Here is a 15,510-nt window from a genome sequence, read left to right as displayed (position 1 = left end):
ATTTATTTTAAAAAGGTTGATTTAGCGAAGTGCTGCTTATCCTAACACATTTTGAGAATAAATACCTTGGTATGTATTCTTACCTTCTGGGGCCAAGGTCAGAGTTCCAGATTAATCAATTTAAAGCTACTGTGTTGTATTTGGAAATTCTGCCAAAGTTCAGGGGTAGGTGGCTTCCACGTGGCTGCCTAAGCCTCCCCATGACGGCGCTGCAAGGGGTGATGCACGCTCAGGAGAGTGGCTTTTCAAATTGCAGACTAAGCCCAAAGAAGACGGAAAGGGCCCTACTATGCGGAGAGCCCCCGGAGGGGCCAAATTTCTGTTAGGTTCAGTGAAATTGGTGATGCTTGTGGTCAAAATGTGGTGGGGCAACGTTTCTACAGCTGAAAGGGGCAGAAAATCCTTCACTCCGTGTTAAAAGGAGCTGACGGAGAAGCACAGATGCCCTTGCCAAGTGCCCCACTGAAGGGTGATCCCAGAGTAGACACACCTCTTCCCCTCTGTGTTCATTCATGTTCCAGCCGTGTAGAGGACTGAGGAGTAAGACCACCCAGCAAAGTCAGGTAGGGAACAGTCGACTGTTGACGGCTTTCGTGATGTTTTCGGGCCTCTAGTTTTATTTTAGCTTTCTTCATTTGTTCAACATTTACGTATTTTGGCACACCTACTATGTGCCAGGCCCTGTTCTAGGCATGTGGGATGTACAAGTCCTTCTGTGCCAGTGGAGGTGGGAGGAGTTGGATAATGGATAATAGGCATAATAAAGAAGAATTTTATGTAGACTGGTGGACTGTAATGAGAACCACAGGAAAAGCAGGGTTAAGCAGGTTGGGGAGAAGGTAGGGATTTTAAGCAGTGTGGTTAGAGTGAATTGCATTGGGAAGTTAAACTTTGAGCCAAGGTTTGAAGGAAGTGAGGGAGTTGCCCCTGTGGAAGTTCAGAGGAGGAGAGTTTCGGGCAGTCAGTGCAAAGGCCCTGAGGTAGGAGTATGCCTGGTGTGCTCCAGGAACAGTGAGGAGACCAGTGAATGGGGAGACATTATAAGGACTTTGACTTTTATACGATAATACACGGGGAGCCACTCGAGCAGAAGGGTGATATGATTTGTGTTAGAGTTTTAAAAGATCACTTTGGTTTGCAAGTGAGCCAGGTGCAAGTGGAGAGATCTGTTACAGTGACCCAGTGACAGGTGATGGTGGCTTGGCCCAGCGTGGAAATAGGGCAACTGGTGAGTATTGGATGGGTGCTGGATATATTTGGAAGGTAGAGTCAACAGGATTTTCGGACTGCTGAGATGTGTGATGTGGGAGAAAGAGAAGAGTTGAGGATGACTTCGAGGTTTTTGTCTTGAGCAAGTAGACGAATGGGGTTATTGTCAGCTGAGAAGGGAAAGCTGTGAGTGAAGCAGGTTTGGTGCGGGAAGATTAGAGATTCCACGTTGGCCAGGTGGGGTTGTGAGATGGCTTTTAGCTATCCAAGTGGCAGTGTTAAGTGGGCAAAATGAGATAACATGGTAATTATTGCCTGGACAAGCCTCATTGAAAGGGCCTTCTGTAGTGATGAGCAGACTTGGACGAGCTTGACCCAGCCCAAAGCCTGTGTTCTGGCCTGTGACTGCACCTTCCTCCCAAGTCCTGCAGCTTCCACACCATCCTGTCAGATAAACGATTGCTTTTTTTTTTTGTTGCTGTTGTTAAGACCGAGTCTTACTCTGTTGCCAAGGCTGGAGTGCAGTAATGCGATCTCAGCTCACTGCAACCTCCGCCTCCCAGGTTCAAGTGATTGTCACACCTCAGCTTTCCTAGTAGCTGGGACTATAATCGTGGGCTAGCATGCCTAGCTAATTTTTGTATTTTAAGTAGAGATGGGATTTTATCATGTTGGCCAGGCTGGTGTCTAACTCCTGACCTTGTGATCTACCTGCTTCAGCCTCCCAAAGTGCTGGGATTACAGGCGTGAGCCACCACGCTTGACAGATACACAGTTTCTGAGCAAGGGCTTCTGCCCTGAATACCTGGCTGGCTCCTGCACAGTTAAGCAGGATCTGAAAGTTCCACTTTTTTTCCTGTAAAGCTGGCACGTAAAACCAGCTGGCTACCCACCTCAGGCTCCTCTGTCCTGGGCCCACCCTCATCTCTTCCCCTCTGGGTACTGCCAGTAATCACCCCCACTCCCCATTTTATTCTGGCCATGAACTCATCAAAATACCCCAGTGAATCTAAGTGCCTCTGAAATACCAACCCTGTGCCCCCGCCCACCCCCCAAATTTCTGCAGAGTATACTTTCTTACCGCTTTCTACATAGGAAGAGGCCTTCAACGTTGTTTCTAGCTCCTGTAATTCCATTACTTGCACCACCCGAAATTCCTCTACCATCATCTCATGTCAACTCAAATTCTATGAGGCTCTCCTGGAAAATGACAAGGAGGAGTGGATCTCTGTCCCCTTTCAGGCTTTCAGGGGTGGTGTCTGCTTTCACCTCTACCCAAGCTCTTCAGGCCTGCCCCATCACCAGATCCCACCTTCCAGTGATGGTTTTAATGCACAAGTTCTGTTGTGTGTTCTTGAAGCTGACCAGGGAGGCTACTGGGAAGGAAGAGGGGAGGACTTCATAGAGTATGAGGTTTCTTGAACTGGGGGGGTCCTCAGCCTACTACTTGCTATGTGTAATATTACATAACCTTAATGAGTTCCATCTCCTCACCTATATAATGGGGACAGCATGTACCTGAGATAATATTTTGAGATACCAACTTCTTATTTTTCTCCCAAACTGTCTCCCTTGTTCTTCCTTCCACTTAAGGGGCGCAAAGTAGAGAGAAGACTACAAATCTGTTGTCTTCCAAAAATATAGGACCTTAGGGCAAGTCAATTTTATTTTATATTTTGTCTTTTTTTAATTTTATTTATTTTTGGAGACAGGGTCTTCCTATGTTGCCCTGGCTATTCATACACTCCTGGCTTAAGTGATCATCTTGCCTTGGCTTCCCAAAGTGTGGGCAGGTGAATTCTAACCAACAAAGAAAAGCAAAAGGCTAAAATACCTTGAAGGGATGTGAAGGGGGAGGAAACCCCTCACCTTCTCATCACTAGAAAGACAATATGTTGGGCTTTGCAGGTGATGTGGAACGGGGAGGTTTGTCTGTGGGTGTGACAGCAGAGGGGACAGTCCCTTGCTTCCCAGAAATCCTGCTGGAAGAACCCCGAGAGGAAATGGCTGTGTTGGCCAATGGGCAAAAGATATACCTGGCTTGATGTAGGGAGGGAGGGTGGTGAGCCTCTGGGGCCAGCAGGTCGTGCTGATGGGAGAATGGGCCCCTCAGTGGCCGCCAGTGTGGACTGGTGACAGAGAACTGGGTCACACTGCCCTGACCCCATGCCTGGCTGTTGTGTTGGTCCAGAACTATGGCAGAGCTACTGGGGTTGCGGATGGGGTGGGAAGAAGAAATCCAGAAGGCCTGAAAATAGGGATTTGGAGTCAGTAATTTAGTTGGGTTACAGAGATTAAAGAAATTGATTGTACATCAGAATCTGTGGACTGAAATTAATACCTCGACAAACAGAGGTAAGCTATGAATATTAGAAATTTGTGTGTAAGGTGTCCAGCCAAGTACCTGGTTCTGGCAGAGGGTCAATAAATTGTAATGACCTGTTCCATGGGCTGTATACTTAGCAGTCAAGAGTCCATGCTTTGAGGCTGGGACAGTGGCTCACACCTGTAATCTCGATGCTTTGGGAGGCTGAAGCAGGAGGAGCGCTTGAGGCCAGGAGTTTGAGACTAGCCTGGGTACCATAGCAAGACCCCATCTATACAAAAATAAAAACAAAAAATTAGCCTGTTGTGGTGGCACACACCTGGAGTCCTAGGTACTCGGGAGACTGAGGCAGGGGGATTGCTTGAGCCCAGGAGGTGGAGGCCAGTGAGCTATGATCATACCATTACGCTCCATTGGGTGACAGAGTGAGACCCTATCTGTAAAAGAAAAAAAATTAGGGTACAGCCTTGGGAGTCAAACAGATGTAGGCTCAAATTCCTGGTCTATCCCTTGTACTTACTAGCTGAGTGACCTTGGATAAGTCATTGTGACTGAGCTTTAGTTTTCTTAATCTGCTTAAGGGGACTAGTAATACCTCCCTAGTCTGATTAAGTGAGGCAATGCATGTGAAGCCATCAGCAATCCTAGACCACAGGAAATAATTAATGATAGCTACTATTATTATTTTTTATGTTTAAATTCACTGAGGGGATCAGGAGGCTATCCAGGAGGTAGATAACAATAAGAACACAGTGATATAATTGTAGCAAAAAAGGTCGGGGCAGGAAAATACAAGGGTCTGGATTGGTGGCTCCAAAATCCAACTGAGCATCAGAATAAGAGCCAGTGGGGAGGTCAGACAAAGGACAACTAACTGGCCCATCCCAGCAATACTGAGTAATGGAATCAAAACTAGGGTCAATGCCTGGAGAGCCTTCATTTTGAACAAGTTTCCATGTGATTCTTGGTCACACAAAGTGTGAGAACCATTGCCTCAGAATGGCGCTTGAGACATCTATTGGGACGCAAGAAGAAAGTAATATAGACCTTTCAGATTTTTCTTTGTATTACCTTAGACGATTCATATTTGTTCTTGTATAATGTTGATAGTATATAAGAGAACTATATAATTATTTATAAACAAGTAACTATATATTGCGGGGAGCGCTCCAATTAAAAAAAATACCGATAAAGATGTGTTATCAAAAAAAGGGGGAAGCCTCTGCCTTAGAGGGACAGAATGGCTCATAGGGCTTCAAGACCTGACTGTCATGTGCTTGACTCCAGCTATGCATCTGAACAGTCAGTAGATCCATTCATAGAGTCTTTGGTCATTTCCACGCCCAAGGAAGCCCAGCAGTTTCTTGAGGCCTCTTCATTTCCTAGATGCTGAAGAGGAGGCGAGCCTGAACCTCTTAGAGGTTGGAGCCTCCAATGGAGCGATCAGCACAGTGCGTGTTAGCAGAGCCCTGTGGCTTCTTCCTGTGCAATTCTTTTTTTTTTTTTTGAGATAGAGCCTCACTCTGTCAGCCAGGCTGGAGTGCAATGGCACGATCTTGGCTCATTGCAACCTCTGCCTCTCAGGTTCAAGTGATTCTCATGGCTCAGCCTCCCAAACAGCTGGGTTTATAGGCATGTGCCACCACACCAGACTATTTTGTTTTACTTTTTGAGACGGAGTCTCCTCTGTTGCCCAGGTTGGAGTGCAGTGGCGCGTTCTTCGCTCACTGCAACCTCCGCCTCCTGGGTTCCAGCAGTTCTCCTGCCTCAGTCTCCTGAGATCATAGCATCTACCACCACACCTGGCTAATTTTTGTATTTTCAGTAGAGACAGGGTTTCACCTTATTGGCCAGGCCAGTCTTAAACTCCTGACCTCAGGTGATCTGCCTGCCTTGGCCTCTCAAAGTGTTGGTATTACAGGTGTGAGCCACTATGCCTGGCCTATTTTTTTTGTATTTTTAGTAGAGATGGGGTTTCACCATGTTGGCCAGGCTGCTCTCAAACTCCTGACCTTAAGTGGTCTGCCTGCCTTGGCTTCCCAAAGTGCTGGGATTACAGGCACGAGCCACCATGCCCAGTCTCTTTCTTTGCAATTCTTTAAAGACTTTTCTGTTTGGGGCGACACTGCATTCTGGTCTGCAAGCCTCGGTCTAAAGTAATAACGGTTTTGTAATTAGATTTTTAAACATTGCCCAGTTCTTGCTTTCTTTTAATATGCAGAACTTCTTGAAGAAATAAAGATTTCAAGAGACTGGCATTTCATGATCTGAGAATGACCTTTTTCTTTAGTGTCACGGTGATAAGAAAGTTAATTAGGAGAGAAGAAACAGATATTTTACAAGGATAAAGCAAACAAATCCCAAGAGGAAGAGGCCAGGGGACCAAGGTGAAGTTCACTGATGACAGAAACAGAGTTTTATACCCAGAATCAGGTTCTCTTGTTTTCATCTTCAGGAACTGAGATGTCTTACCTGAGAAAGGCAGGCTTTTGTTGGTGTCTAATACAATACTAATTGAAGCAATAAAATTTGGATCAACACTGTTATTTTCCTAATTCTGCAGTTGAGATTTAAGACGGGCCAGTCGTGGTGGCTCACGCCTGTAATCCCAGCACTTTGGGAGGCCGAGGCGGGTGGATCACGAGGTCAAGAGATCGAGACCATCCTGGTCAACACGGTGAAACCGCGTCTTTACTGAAAATACAAAAATTAGCCAGGCATGGTCGTGCATGCCTGTAGACCCAGCTACTCGGGAGGCTGAGGCAGGAGAATCACTTGAACCCGGAAGGCAGAAGCTGCAGTAAGCAGAGATTGTGCCACTGCACTCTAGCCTGGCGACAGAGCAAGACTCTGTCTAAAAAAAAAAGAAAAGAAAAGAAAAAAGAGATTTAAGAGTTTAAGACTGGCCTGGCCAATAAGGTGAAACCCTGTCTCACCAGTAAAAGGAAGAGAGAGGAGAAGTCAGGGAATCTGAGGCCAGGTTCTGTTCTCTTAACAACCACAAATCTGGCCAGGTGCAGTGGCTTGTGTCTGTAATCTCAGCAATTTGGTAGGCCAAGGTGGGCGGATCACATGAGGTCAGGAGTTTGAGACCAGCCTGGCCAACGTGGTGAAACCCCGTCTCTACTAAAAATACAAAAAATAGCTGAGCGTGGTAGTGTACGCCTGTAATCCCAGCTACTTGGAAGGCTGAGGCAAGAGAATCGCTTGAACCCGGGAGTCGGAGGTTGCAGTGAGCTGAGATCGTGCCAATGCACTTCTCCTTGGGCGACAGAATGGGACTCCGTCTCAAAAAAATAAATAAATAAAATAAAGTAAGATCTAAAAAAAAAAAAAACCCAGAAATCCTTAATCCCTGTATATCTCACTTTCCCTAAGACTGAATCAGGCTTCTCTGCACATCAGCCTATTCCATTTCTAAGATGAAATTTATGGATTTCATTGGATCATGTTATAGGAAAATGACTGTCCTCTTTTACTCCTGCTTGGGGCCAGGCTGTCATCGGGAGAATGACCAGGTTTTTACTGGGTCACTGACTGATCTGTGTGGACATTCATGCACCATGTGGGAATATGGCAAAACAAGTAGGTAAACCTGATTAGTTTGAGTTAGCCAACAACATGTCCTCATTTGAAAGGTGGTTGGACTGGAGTGTAGCCTTTTCCTTATCTGTGTTAGAAAAAAAAGACCCAGTAAACAAACGAAGGGTGAAATTAAGATTGCAGATGACATTTTAGACTATTTGGAAGAATGAGGTATTTCAGGCATTTCAAATAGGTATTTATTCACCCAAGATGATCACGCCTGGTGACTAGGGGGTATCTTTGCATCGGCTCTGCCTCCAATTAGTTGCGTGACCTTGGGCGGATTCTGTAACTTGTCTCTGCCTCTGTGTGTTCCCCTGTCAAATGGGATTATGAAGGTTAAATTATTATCACATGAAAATGCTTATAACAGCTCTCTGCATAATCAGGCCTCATTTGATTTTCTTAACAAATGAGGTAGGAATTATTTTCCCTATTTTACAGGTGAGAAGAGTGAGGCTCAGAGATTCCTTATGCAGGGTCACATATCTAATCGATATTAATTGGATGTAAGGACCCTAGGTCCCTGGAAACTCTAATATTCTGATTCCCAAAGTCTCAAGTTATGGAGCTAGGAAGCAAAGAGTCAAGATCTCTTTTCTTCTTCTTTTTATGTTTCCTGGTCTGTGTTGGCCCACAAACTCTCCTTTTCAGGATTTCAGCTGTCAGATTGTAGAACAATTGGGAAAACCCTCAATAAGAACAGCAACACCCTAGAACCACAGCAGTCTTTTTCATGACTAGATAATGCGGAACCGATAATGCATTTTATGATCTTAGAGGTTCCAGTAGAATGAAAAAGCTATTTTCTCTCTTTGTATTATGGAAGCAAAAGGAAATAAAGATTTAAGTTGGCTTTGAACACCAGGTAGATAGTGAATATGGTTGGCTTCATAAGGTTTGCCCAGGGTTTTCCCCTTTGTGGGGAAGAAGGGGAGTATAGACCTGAATTCATGATGTGTCTACTCTGTGCCTGCTTCCTCCAGCTGCTGGGGTGCTGGTCAGGCTTGGTGAGGGGTGACCGTGCTGGCTTCTCAGGGAGACTCCCCCTAAGCCATGAACTGGACTGGCTGCTTGCAGCAAGCAAGGGCACAGTTTGGGGAGGGGGGACCAGCACACTGGCTCTCTCTCTGGGTCCCAGTGCTTCCAATCATGGGGTGTCCAGGGACACAGTCCTCAGCCTGGGTATCAGGCAGGGCTGGGCACTGGTCAGATCACAATGGGCCCAGCCTCCCTGCAGAAGGATGCCACATCCTCGTCTCACAAAGGCTTTCTGAGTTTAGCCCATGGAATCCATAGCTGCGGGAAACCAGGAACTAATTCCCATTCATTCTCTTCATTGCCAATGATGTGTTTCAAGTTCTGAACAGCCACCAATGAATCATCATTTTGCCAAAGACAGGGAATCTTGCTGACATGGTTCATCACTGATTCCTAGGCAGGCCTAAAAGTCAGGAGTTAACAATTCAGGAGCCGACGTCCAAAGTGCTTGCACAGTGCTAGAATCTCCATGTGATCTCATTCACACTTCAGGAAGAATCCTATGATGTAGGCATGATTTTTCCCTTTGAATAGAGGGGAAACTGAGGCTCAGGGAGGTTACTGAATTGCCCAAATCCATACTGTAGTAAATGGTGGAATGGGACTTGAATGATGCTTCTTTGACCTTGAAGTCCATACAACAAAAAGTAGTTTTGCCAAGTATACTAGGGATTGGCTGTGAGATTTTTGTGTATCAAATGCTTACAAAGACGGAATTGTGTCATGCTCTTGCTCTGTGTATAAAGACATATATCATGTGTATTTCATATATATATGAAAGGGAGTTTATTAAGGAGTATTGACTCACAATCACAAAGTAAAGTCTGCAAGTTAAGGAGCAGGGAAGCTAGTGGTGGGTCAGTCCGAGTTCCCAAACCTCAGACGTAGGGAAGCCGAGAGTGCAGCCTTCAGTCTGTGGACAAAGGCCCAGGAGCTCCAGACAAACAGCTGGTACAAGCCCACAGTTCAAAAGCTGAAGAACTTGGAGTCTGATGTTCAACAGCAGGAAGCATCCAGCCCGGGAGAAAGATGAAGACAGAAGACTCCACCACTCTCCTCCTTCCACATTCTTCTGCCTGCTTTATTCTAGCCAAACTGGCAGCTGATTAGGTGGTGCCCACCCAGATTGAGGGTGGGTCTGTCTCTCCCAGTCCACTGACTCAGATTTTACTAATATCTTGACACCCTCACAGACACAGCCAGGAACAATACTTTGCATCCTTCAATCCGATCAAGTTGACACTCAATGTTAACCATCACATCACTTTTATTATCATTATTAAATGTTCTCAAGCCTTTTCTCAGCTATTTAATGGAGATAGCTCTGAGATAACCTATGAGATACAGCAGAAGATAGAAATAATGAAGACATTATAGTGGGACACAATCATATAATTTATATCCCAATTACTTTTCCTCAATCAACAGTAAAGAAGACCAGCCAGGAAGAGGGGACCGGGGCCTTTGGCTAGGATGCTTTGTCCTGGACAGAGAAGAATGTTTGAAAGGAAGTTGACAGGATAAGGCTGTGCTCCCCAAGACCTAACTTAGACCATCCTCAGTTATTCAGTTACTCCTGAAGCCATTTATTTGAGTGAGATCATGCCTGGCGTCCTTCAGAAAGTAACAAGCAAGATGCTTTTGATAGGCTTTCATAAATCTGTTAAGAGATAATTTTTTTAAAAGCAGGTAAAATCATGACTCTCACCTACAGAAATGGATACATGTTAATATTTTACTTAACTAATTAATGAGGAAACTGGTAAGGGTGTTATAACCAGTTCAAAGCCCAAAAACCACACAAATTTATGTGAGTAAAGAAATGTTGCAATGAATGTACAAATGGCAAACGGACGCAAAACTAGCTTTTTCTACAGTGTGGAAGTGATCGGTGGACCTTTTACAGGATAGGACAGAATTTGCATTTTGCATTGCTATTATTTATCTACAATTTACAGAGTTGTAGAATGCCTCAGGGGCAATGAAAGCTAGAATCAGATAACCCAGGGAAACTGTGCTGTATGTAGACAATGCATCCTTTTCCATGGAAATACAACATTTCCCCGTATTTAGTATTGTTACAAAATGATAAAGGAAGTATTTAGCTACAGAATTCTGATAGCAGGGTGAGGTTCTTTCTGGAGGAAAAGCTGTCTCTTGTGGCATCTTTGCCTCCTGAGTAAAGACTCTATGATTGCCGAGAACTGAATTTACAGGCTTCGTTTCTCCCTTTTTTGTCCCATTAAGTAGGCAGATTATTTAATAGCTGGCACCTCAATTTCCTTATTTTAAAATAGGGATAATACAGTTATTTACCTCTCAGGCTTGGGGAAAGATTAAGTGAAAGAACAATTGTGCATACCGTAGTACCCAGCACAATAGTATCAGCTTTTAGTGTTTTTATTTATTACTGCAGTTTTTCGGCATGCTTTTTATATCTGCCATCCCTCACCTGCTCCTTCCCTTTCTTGTTTCCTGTCCATTTAACTGAAGTAGTAAACAATAGGAGACTTATTTACAATGTTTTAAAGAGGGTATAGAGCCTTTGCTTCCTGTTCTTGATTTTAAAATTAACTGCCTAAATTGTTACGTGTTCCTTTCTATTTAAAAAAGAAAGGAAGCTACGTGTGGTGGATCACGGCTGAGCCCAGGAGCTTGAGACCTGCCTGGGCAGCATAGTGAGCTCCTGTTTCCGTAAAATATTTAAAAAAAAATTAGCTAGTGTGGTGGTGCACAGCTGTAATCCCAGTTACTTAGGAGGCTGAGGCGGGAGGATGGCTTGTGTCCAGGAGGTCAGACTGCAGTAAGCTATGATCGTGCCACTGTACTCTAGCCTGGGCAACAGAACGAGACCCTGTCTCTGTCTAAAAAACAAAACAACAATAACAAGAAAGTAAAGAAATAAAGAGAAGAAAGAAACAAAAGAAAGAAAAGAAAAATAGAAAGCAGCTTTACCCCCAGTATTTGCTAACCCTGAATTTAAACAAGTGATTCATTTTCTCAGGTTATACAGTTAATCACCAGAGAAAACAGACTGAGAGAGTGGGAAGGGCCCTCCCTGGGGTCTTCCCAGCACAGCTGCGGACAGGAGGCCAAGGCCAGGAGGTGGCACATTGGAGCCAGGTCGTCCAGAGCTCCTTGGTGAGCCTCTCCCCCATCTACCTTCTCAGCCCCCGGGGGCCATGTCCATGAGCCAGAGAGCATGTGAGCAGCACGTGCACAGCACCAGGGGATGCTCCACTCAGCCTTGCCCAGAGGAGTTGGTACAAACCTGCCTTTGAGAAGTTTGTTTTTCACCTTTAGGTCTGATGGAGGGGGAATTCTTCAACCTCAGAGAGGAATTCCTGGCTGTCTAGGGTCAGGGTGCCTGATGGATTGACCCTATCAACTCTGCTTTCAATTCTGGCACCCCAAGAAACTTCCAGATGATTCGGATGAAGCCCCCAGGATCTCCCCCTTTGCTAAGCAGTCTGCATTCTTTGAGGAAAAAGAAGGCATTTGTGCAAGGGTTGGGGAAGAAGTTTTGCCTCTGGGCAAAGTTCAGAGATAGGAGGACAAAGCTATCTCTGCATTTAAGTTTCCTTTACATGTATGAAGCCTGGATTGACATGTGGAGAGAGCCATCTTCACTCTGCAGTTCCATCGCTATCACCAAATCTGTCAGGCTCTGTGGAGGACTCCTAGAGAGCAAAACATACTTTCCACACATTAGAAAATAGCATGATTAGATCTCAGGCATCCGCCAGGAATAGGATACAGGCAGAGACACACAGGGCTCCCTGCCTCCAGGACTATTTCCTTTTGTTATACCATCTCTAAAGCAAAATTGCTTGTTTTAGCTCTTGATAGAAACGTAACTTCCCTTGTCCATTTTCAACAGGCAATGCATACACAGGGAAGGAAATGGCAGGCTGTTCACATGTGGCAAGATCCACACTTGGCCAAACCTGGGACCACAAAGATGGACATGGAATTGAGGGCAGAAGGTCTGGGTTTCGCTCAGTGCTGCTTTAGCTAAGTTGTAACCTTTATACAATGGGGATAATGAAACCTGGGATGCCTGTCTTAGAAGGTCATGATGAGAAGAGATGAGGCTAGGCGGTGGCTCATGCCTATAATCCCATTACACTAGGAGGCCGATACAGGTGGATCACTTGAGGTCAGGAGTTCCAGACCAGACTGGCCAACATGGTGAAATCCTGTCTCTACTAAAAATACAGAAATAGCTGGTCAGGGCATCTCTGAAAGAAAGGCAGCAACCCCAGTCAGGGGCTTATAGATAAAACTCTTATCTCTCTGGGATACAGCACCTGGGGGAAGAGGCGACTGTGGGTGCAGCTTCAGCAGACATAAATGTTCCCGCATGTTGGCTCTAAAGAGAGCAGTGGATCTCCCAGAACAGTGCTCATGCTCTGCTAAGGGACAGACTGCCTCCTCTAGTGGGTCCCTGACCCTCATGCCTCCTGATGGGGAGATACCTCCCAGCAGGGGTCAACAGACACCTCATACAAGAGAGCTCTGGCTGGCATCTGGCGGATACCCCTCTGGGATGAAGCTTCCAGAGGAAGGAACAGGCAGCAATCTTTGCTGTTCTGCAGCCTCTGCTGGTGATACCCAGGATAACAGGGTCTAGAGTGGACCTCGAGAAAACTCCAGCGGACCTGTAGCAGAGGGCGTGACCATTAGAAGGAAAACTAACAAACAGAAAAGAATAGCAACAATATCTATAAAAAGGATATCCACACAGAAACTCCATCTGAAGGTTACCAACGTCAAAGACCAAAGGTGGATAAATCCATGAAGATGAGGAAAAACCAGCAAAAAAAGGCTGAAAATTCTAAAAACCAGAATGCCTCTTCTCCTCCAAAAAATCACAACTGCTCACTAGCAAGGGACAAAACTGGACAGAGAATGAGTTTGACAGATTGACAGAAGTAGGCTTCAGGAGATGAGTAATAAACTCTTCCAAGCTGAAGGAGCATGTCCTAACCCACTGAAAGGAAGCTAAGAACCTTGAAAAAAGGTTAAAGAAATTGCTAACTAGAATAACTAGTTTAGAGAAGAACATAAATGACCTGATGGAACTGAAAAACATAGCATGAGAACTCTGTGAAGCATACACAAGTATCAATAGCTGAATCGATCAAGTAGAAGAAAGGATATCAGAGATTGAAGATCAACTTAATGAAATAGAGCGTGAAGACAAGATTAGAGAAAAAAGAATGAAAAGGAATGAACAAAGCCTCCAAGAAATATGGACTATGTGAAAAGACCAAACTACATTTGATTGGTGTACCTGAGAGTGACAGGGAGAATGGAACCAAGTTGGATAACACTCTTCAGGACATTATCAAGGAGAACTTCCCCAACCTAGAAAGACAGGCCAACATTCAAATTCAGGAAATACAGAGAACACCACAAAGATACTCCTTGAGAACAGCAACCCCAAGACACATAATCGTCAGATTCACCAAAGGCTGAAATGAAGGCCAAAAGGTTAATGGCAGCCAGAGAGAAAGGTCAGATTACTCATAAAGGGAAGCCATCAGACTAACAGTGGATCTCTCAGCAGAAACCCTACAAGCCTGAAGAGAGTAGGGGCCAATATTCAACATTCTTAAAGAAAAGAATTTTCAACCCAGAATTTTATATCCAGCCAAAATAAGCTTCATAAGTGAAGGAGAAATAAAATCCTTTACAGAGAAGCAAATGCTGAGAGATTTTGTCACTACCAGGCATGCATTCCTGAAGGATGCACTAAATATGGAAAGGAAAAATGAGTATCAGCCATAGCAAAAACATTCCAAACTGTAAAGACCATCAACACTATGAAGAAACTGTGGTCTCTCAGACCACAGTGCATGCAATCAAATTACAACTCAGGATTAAGAAACTTACTCAAAACTGCACAACTATGTGGAAACTAAACAACCTGCTCCTGAATGACTACTGGGTAAAGAAAGAAATTAAGGCAGAGATCAATAAGTTCTTTGAAACCAGTGAGAACAAAGACACAATATTCCATAATCTCTGGGACACAGCTAAAGCAGTGTTTAGAGGGAAATTTATAGCCCTAAATGCCCACAAAAGAAAGCGGAAAAGATCTAAAATCGACACTCTAACATTCACAATTGAAAGAACTAGAGAAGCAAGCGCAAACAAACTCAAAAGCTAGAAGACAAGAAATAACTAAGATCAGAGCAGAACTGAAGGAGACAGAGACACGAAAAACCCTTCAAAAAGACCAATGAATCCAGGAGCTGGTTTTTTGAAAAGATTAACAAATTAGATAAACTGGTAGCCAGACTAATAAGAAAAGAGAGAAGAGTCAAATAGACATAATAAAAAACAATAAAGGGGATATCACCACTGATCCCACAGAAATACAAACTACCTTTAGAGAATACTATAAACACCTCTATACAAATAAACTAGAAAGTCTAGAAGAAAAGGATAAATTCCCAGATACATATACCCTCCCAAGACTAAACCAGGAAGAAGTCAAATCCCTGAATAGACCAATAGCAAGTTCTGAAATTGAGGCAATAATTAATAGTCTACCACCAAAACAGTCCAGAACCAGATGGATTCACAGCCAGACTCCACCAGAGGTACAAAGAAGAGATGGTACCATTCCTTCTGAAAGTATTCCAAACAATAGAAAAAGAGGGACTCCTCCCTAACTCATTTTATGAGGCCAGCACCATCCTGATACCAAAACCTGACAGAGACACAGCAAAAAAAGAAAATTTCAGGCCAGTATCCCTCATGAACATTGATGCAAAAATTCTCAATGAAATGGTGGCAAACTGAATCCAGCAGCACATTAAAAAAAAATCCATTACAATCAAGTCAACTTCATCTCTCAGATGCAAGGCTGGTTCAACATACACAAATCAATAAACATAATCCATCACATAAACAGAACCAATGACAAAACCACATGATTATCTCAATTGATGCAGAAAAGGCCTTTGATAACATTCAATACCCCTTCATGCTAAAAACTCTCAATAAACAAGGTATTGATGAAACATATCTCAAAATAATAGGAGCTTTTTATGACAAACCCAGAGCCAATATCATACTGAATGGGCAAAAGGTGGAAGCATTCCCTTTGAAAACCGGCACAAGACAAGGATGCCCTCTCTCACCACTCCATATTCAACATAATAATGGAATTTCTGGCCAGGGCAATTGGGCAAGATAAAGAAATAAAGGGTATTCAAATAGGTAGAGAAGAAATCAAATTGTCCTTGTTTGCAGGTGACATGATTGCATATTTAGAAGACCCCATTGTCTCAGCCCAAACTCTCCTTAAGCTGATAAGAAACTTCAACAAAGTCTCA

The 15,510-nt window shown here is 44.1% G+C and overlaps 1 protein-coding gene and 1 long non-coding RNA gene across 2 annotated transcripts in view; one reads left to right on the top strand and one right to left on the bottom strand.

The window, feature by feature from the left end:
• Window positions 1-15,510, top strand: part of LOC135268657 (uncharacterized) — a 244,723-nt gene that overhangs the window by 89,666 nt on the left and 139,547 nt on the right. The window lies entirely within an intron of this gene.
• Window positions 1-15,510, bottom strand: part of LIPC (lipase C, hepatic type) — a 173,034-nt gene that overhangs the window by 146,944 nt on the left and 10,580 nt on the right. The window contains exon 2 of the mRNA XM_064361346.1: window positions 3,855-3,972. The gene's annotated coding sequence lies outside the window, so the exon portion shown is untranslated. The remainder of the gene's footprint in view (window positions 1-3,854; window positions 3,973-15,510) is intronic.

The sequence above is a fragment of the Aotus nancymaae genome, unplaced genomic scaffold (genome assembly GCF_030222135.1).
Source record: "Aotus nancymaae isolate 86718 unplaced genomic scaffold, 86718_ANA_hifiasm-v0.15.2.pri h1tg000041l, whole genome shotgun sequence".
Classification (NCBI taxonomy): Eukaryota; Metazoa; Chordata; class Mammalia; order Primates; family Aotidae; genus Aotus; species Aotus nancymaae.
Note: the sequence above shows the minus strand (reverse complement) of the source record. Positions and strands in the feature narration are given on the sequence as shown.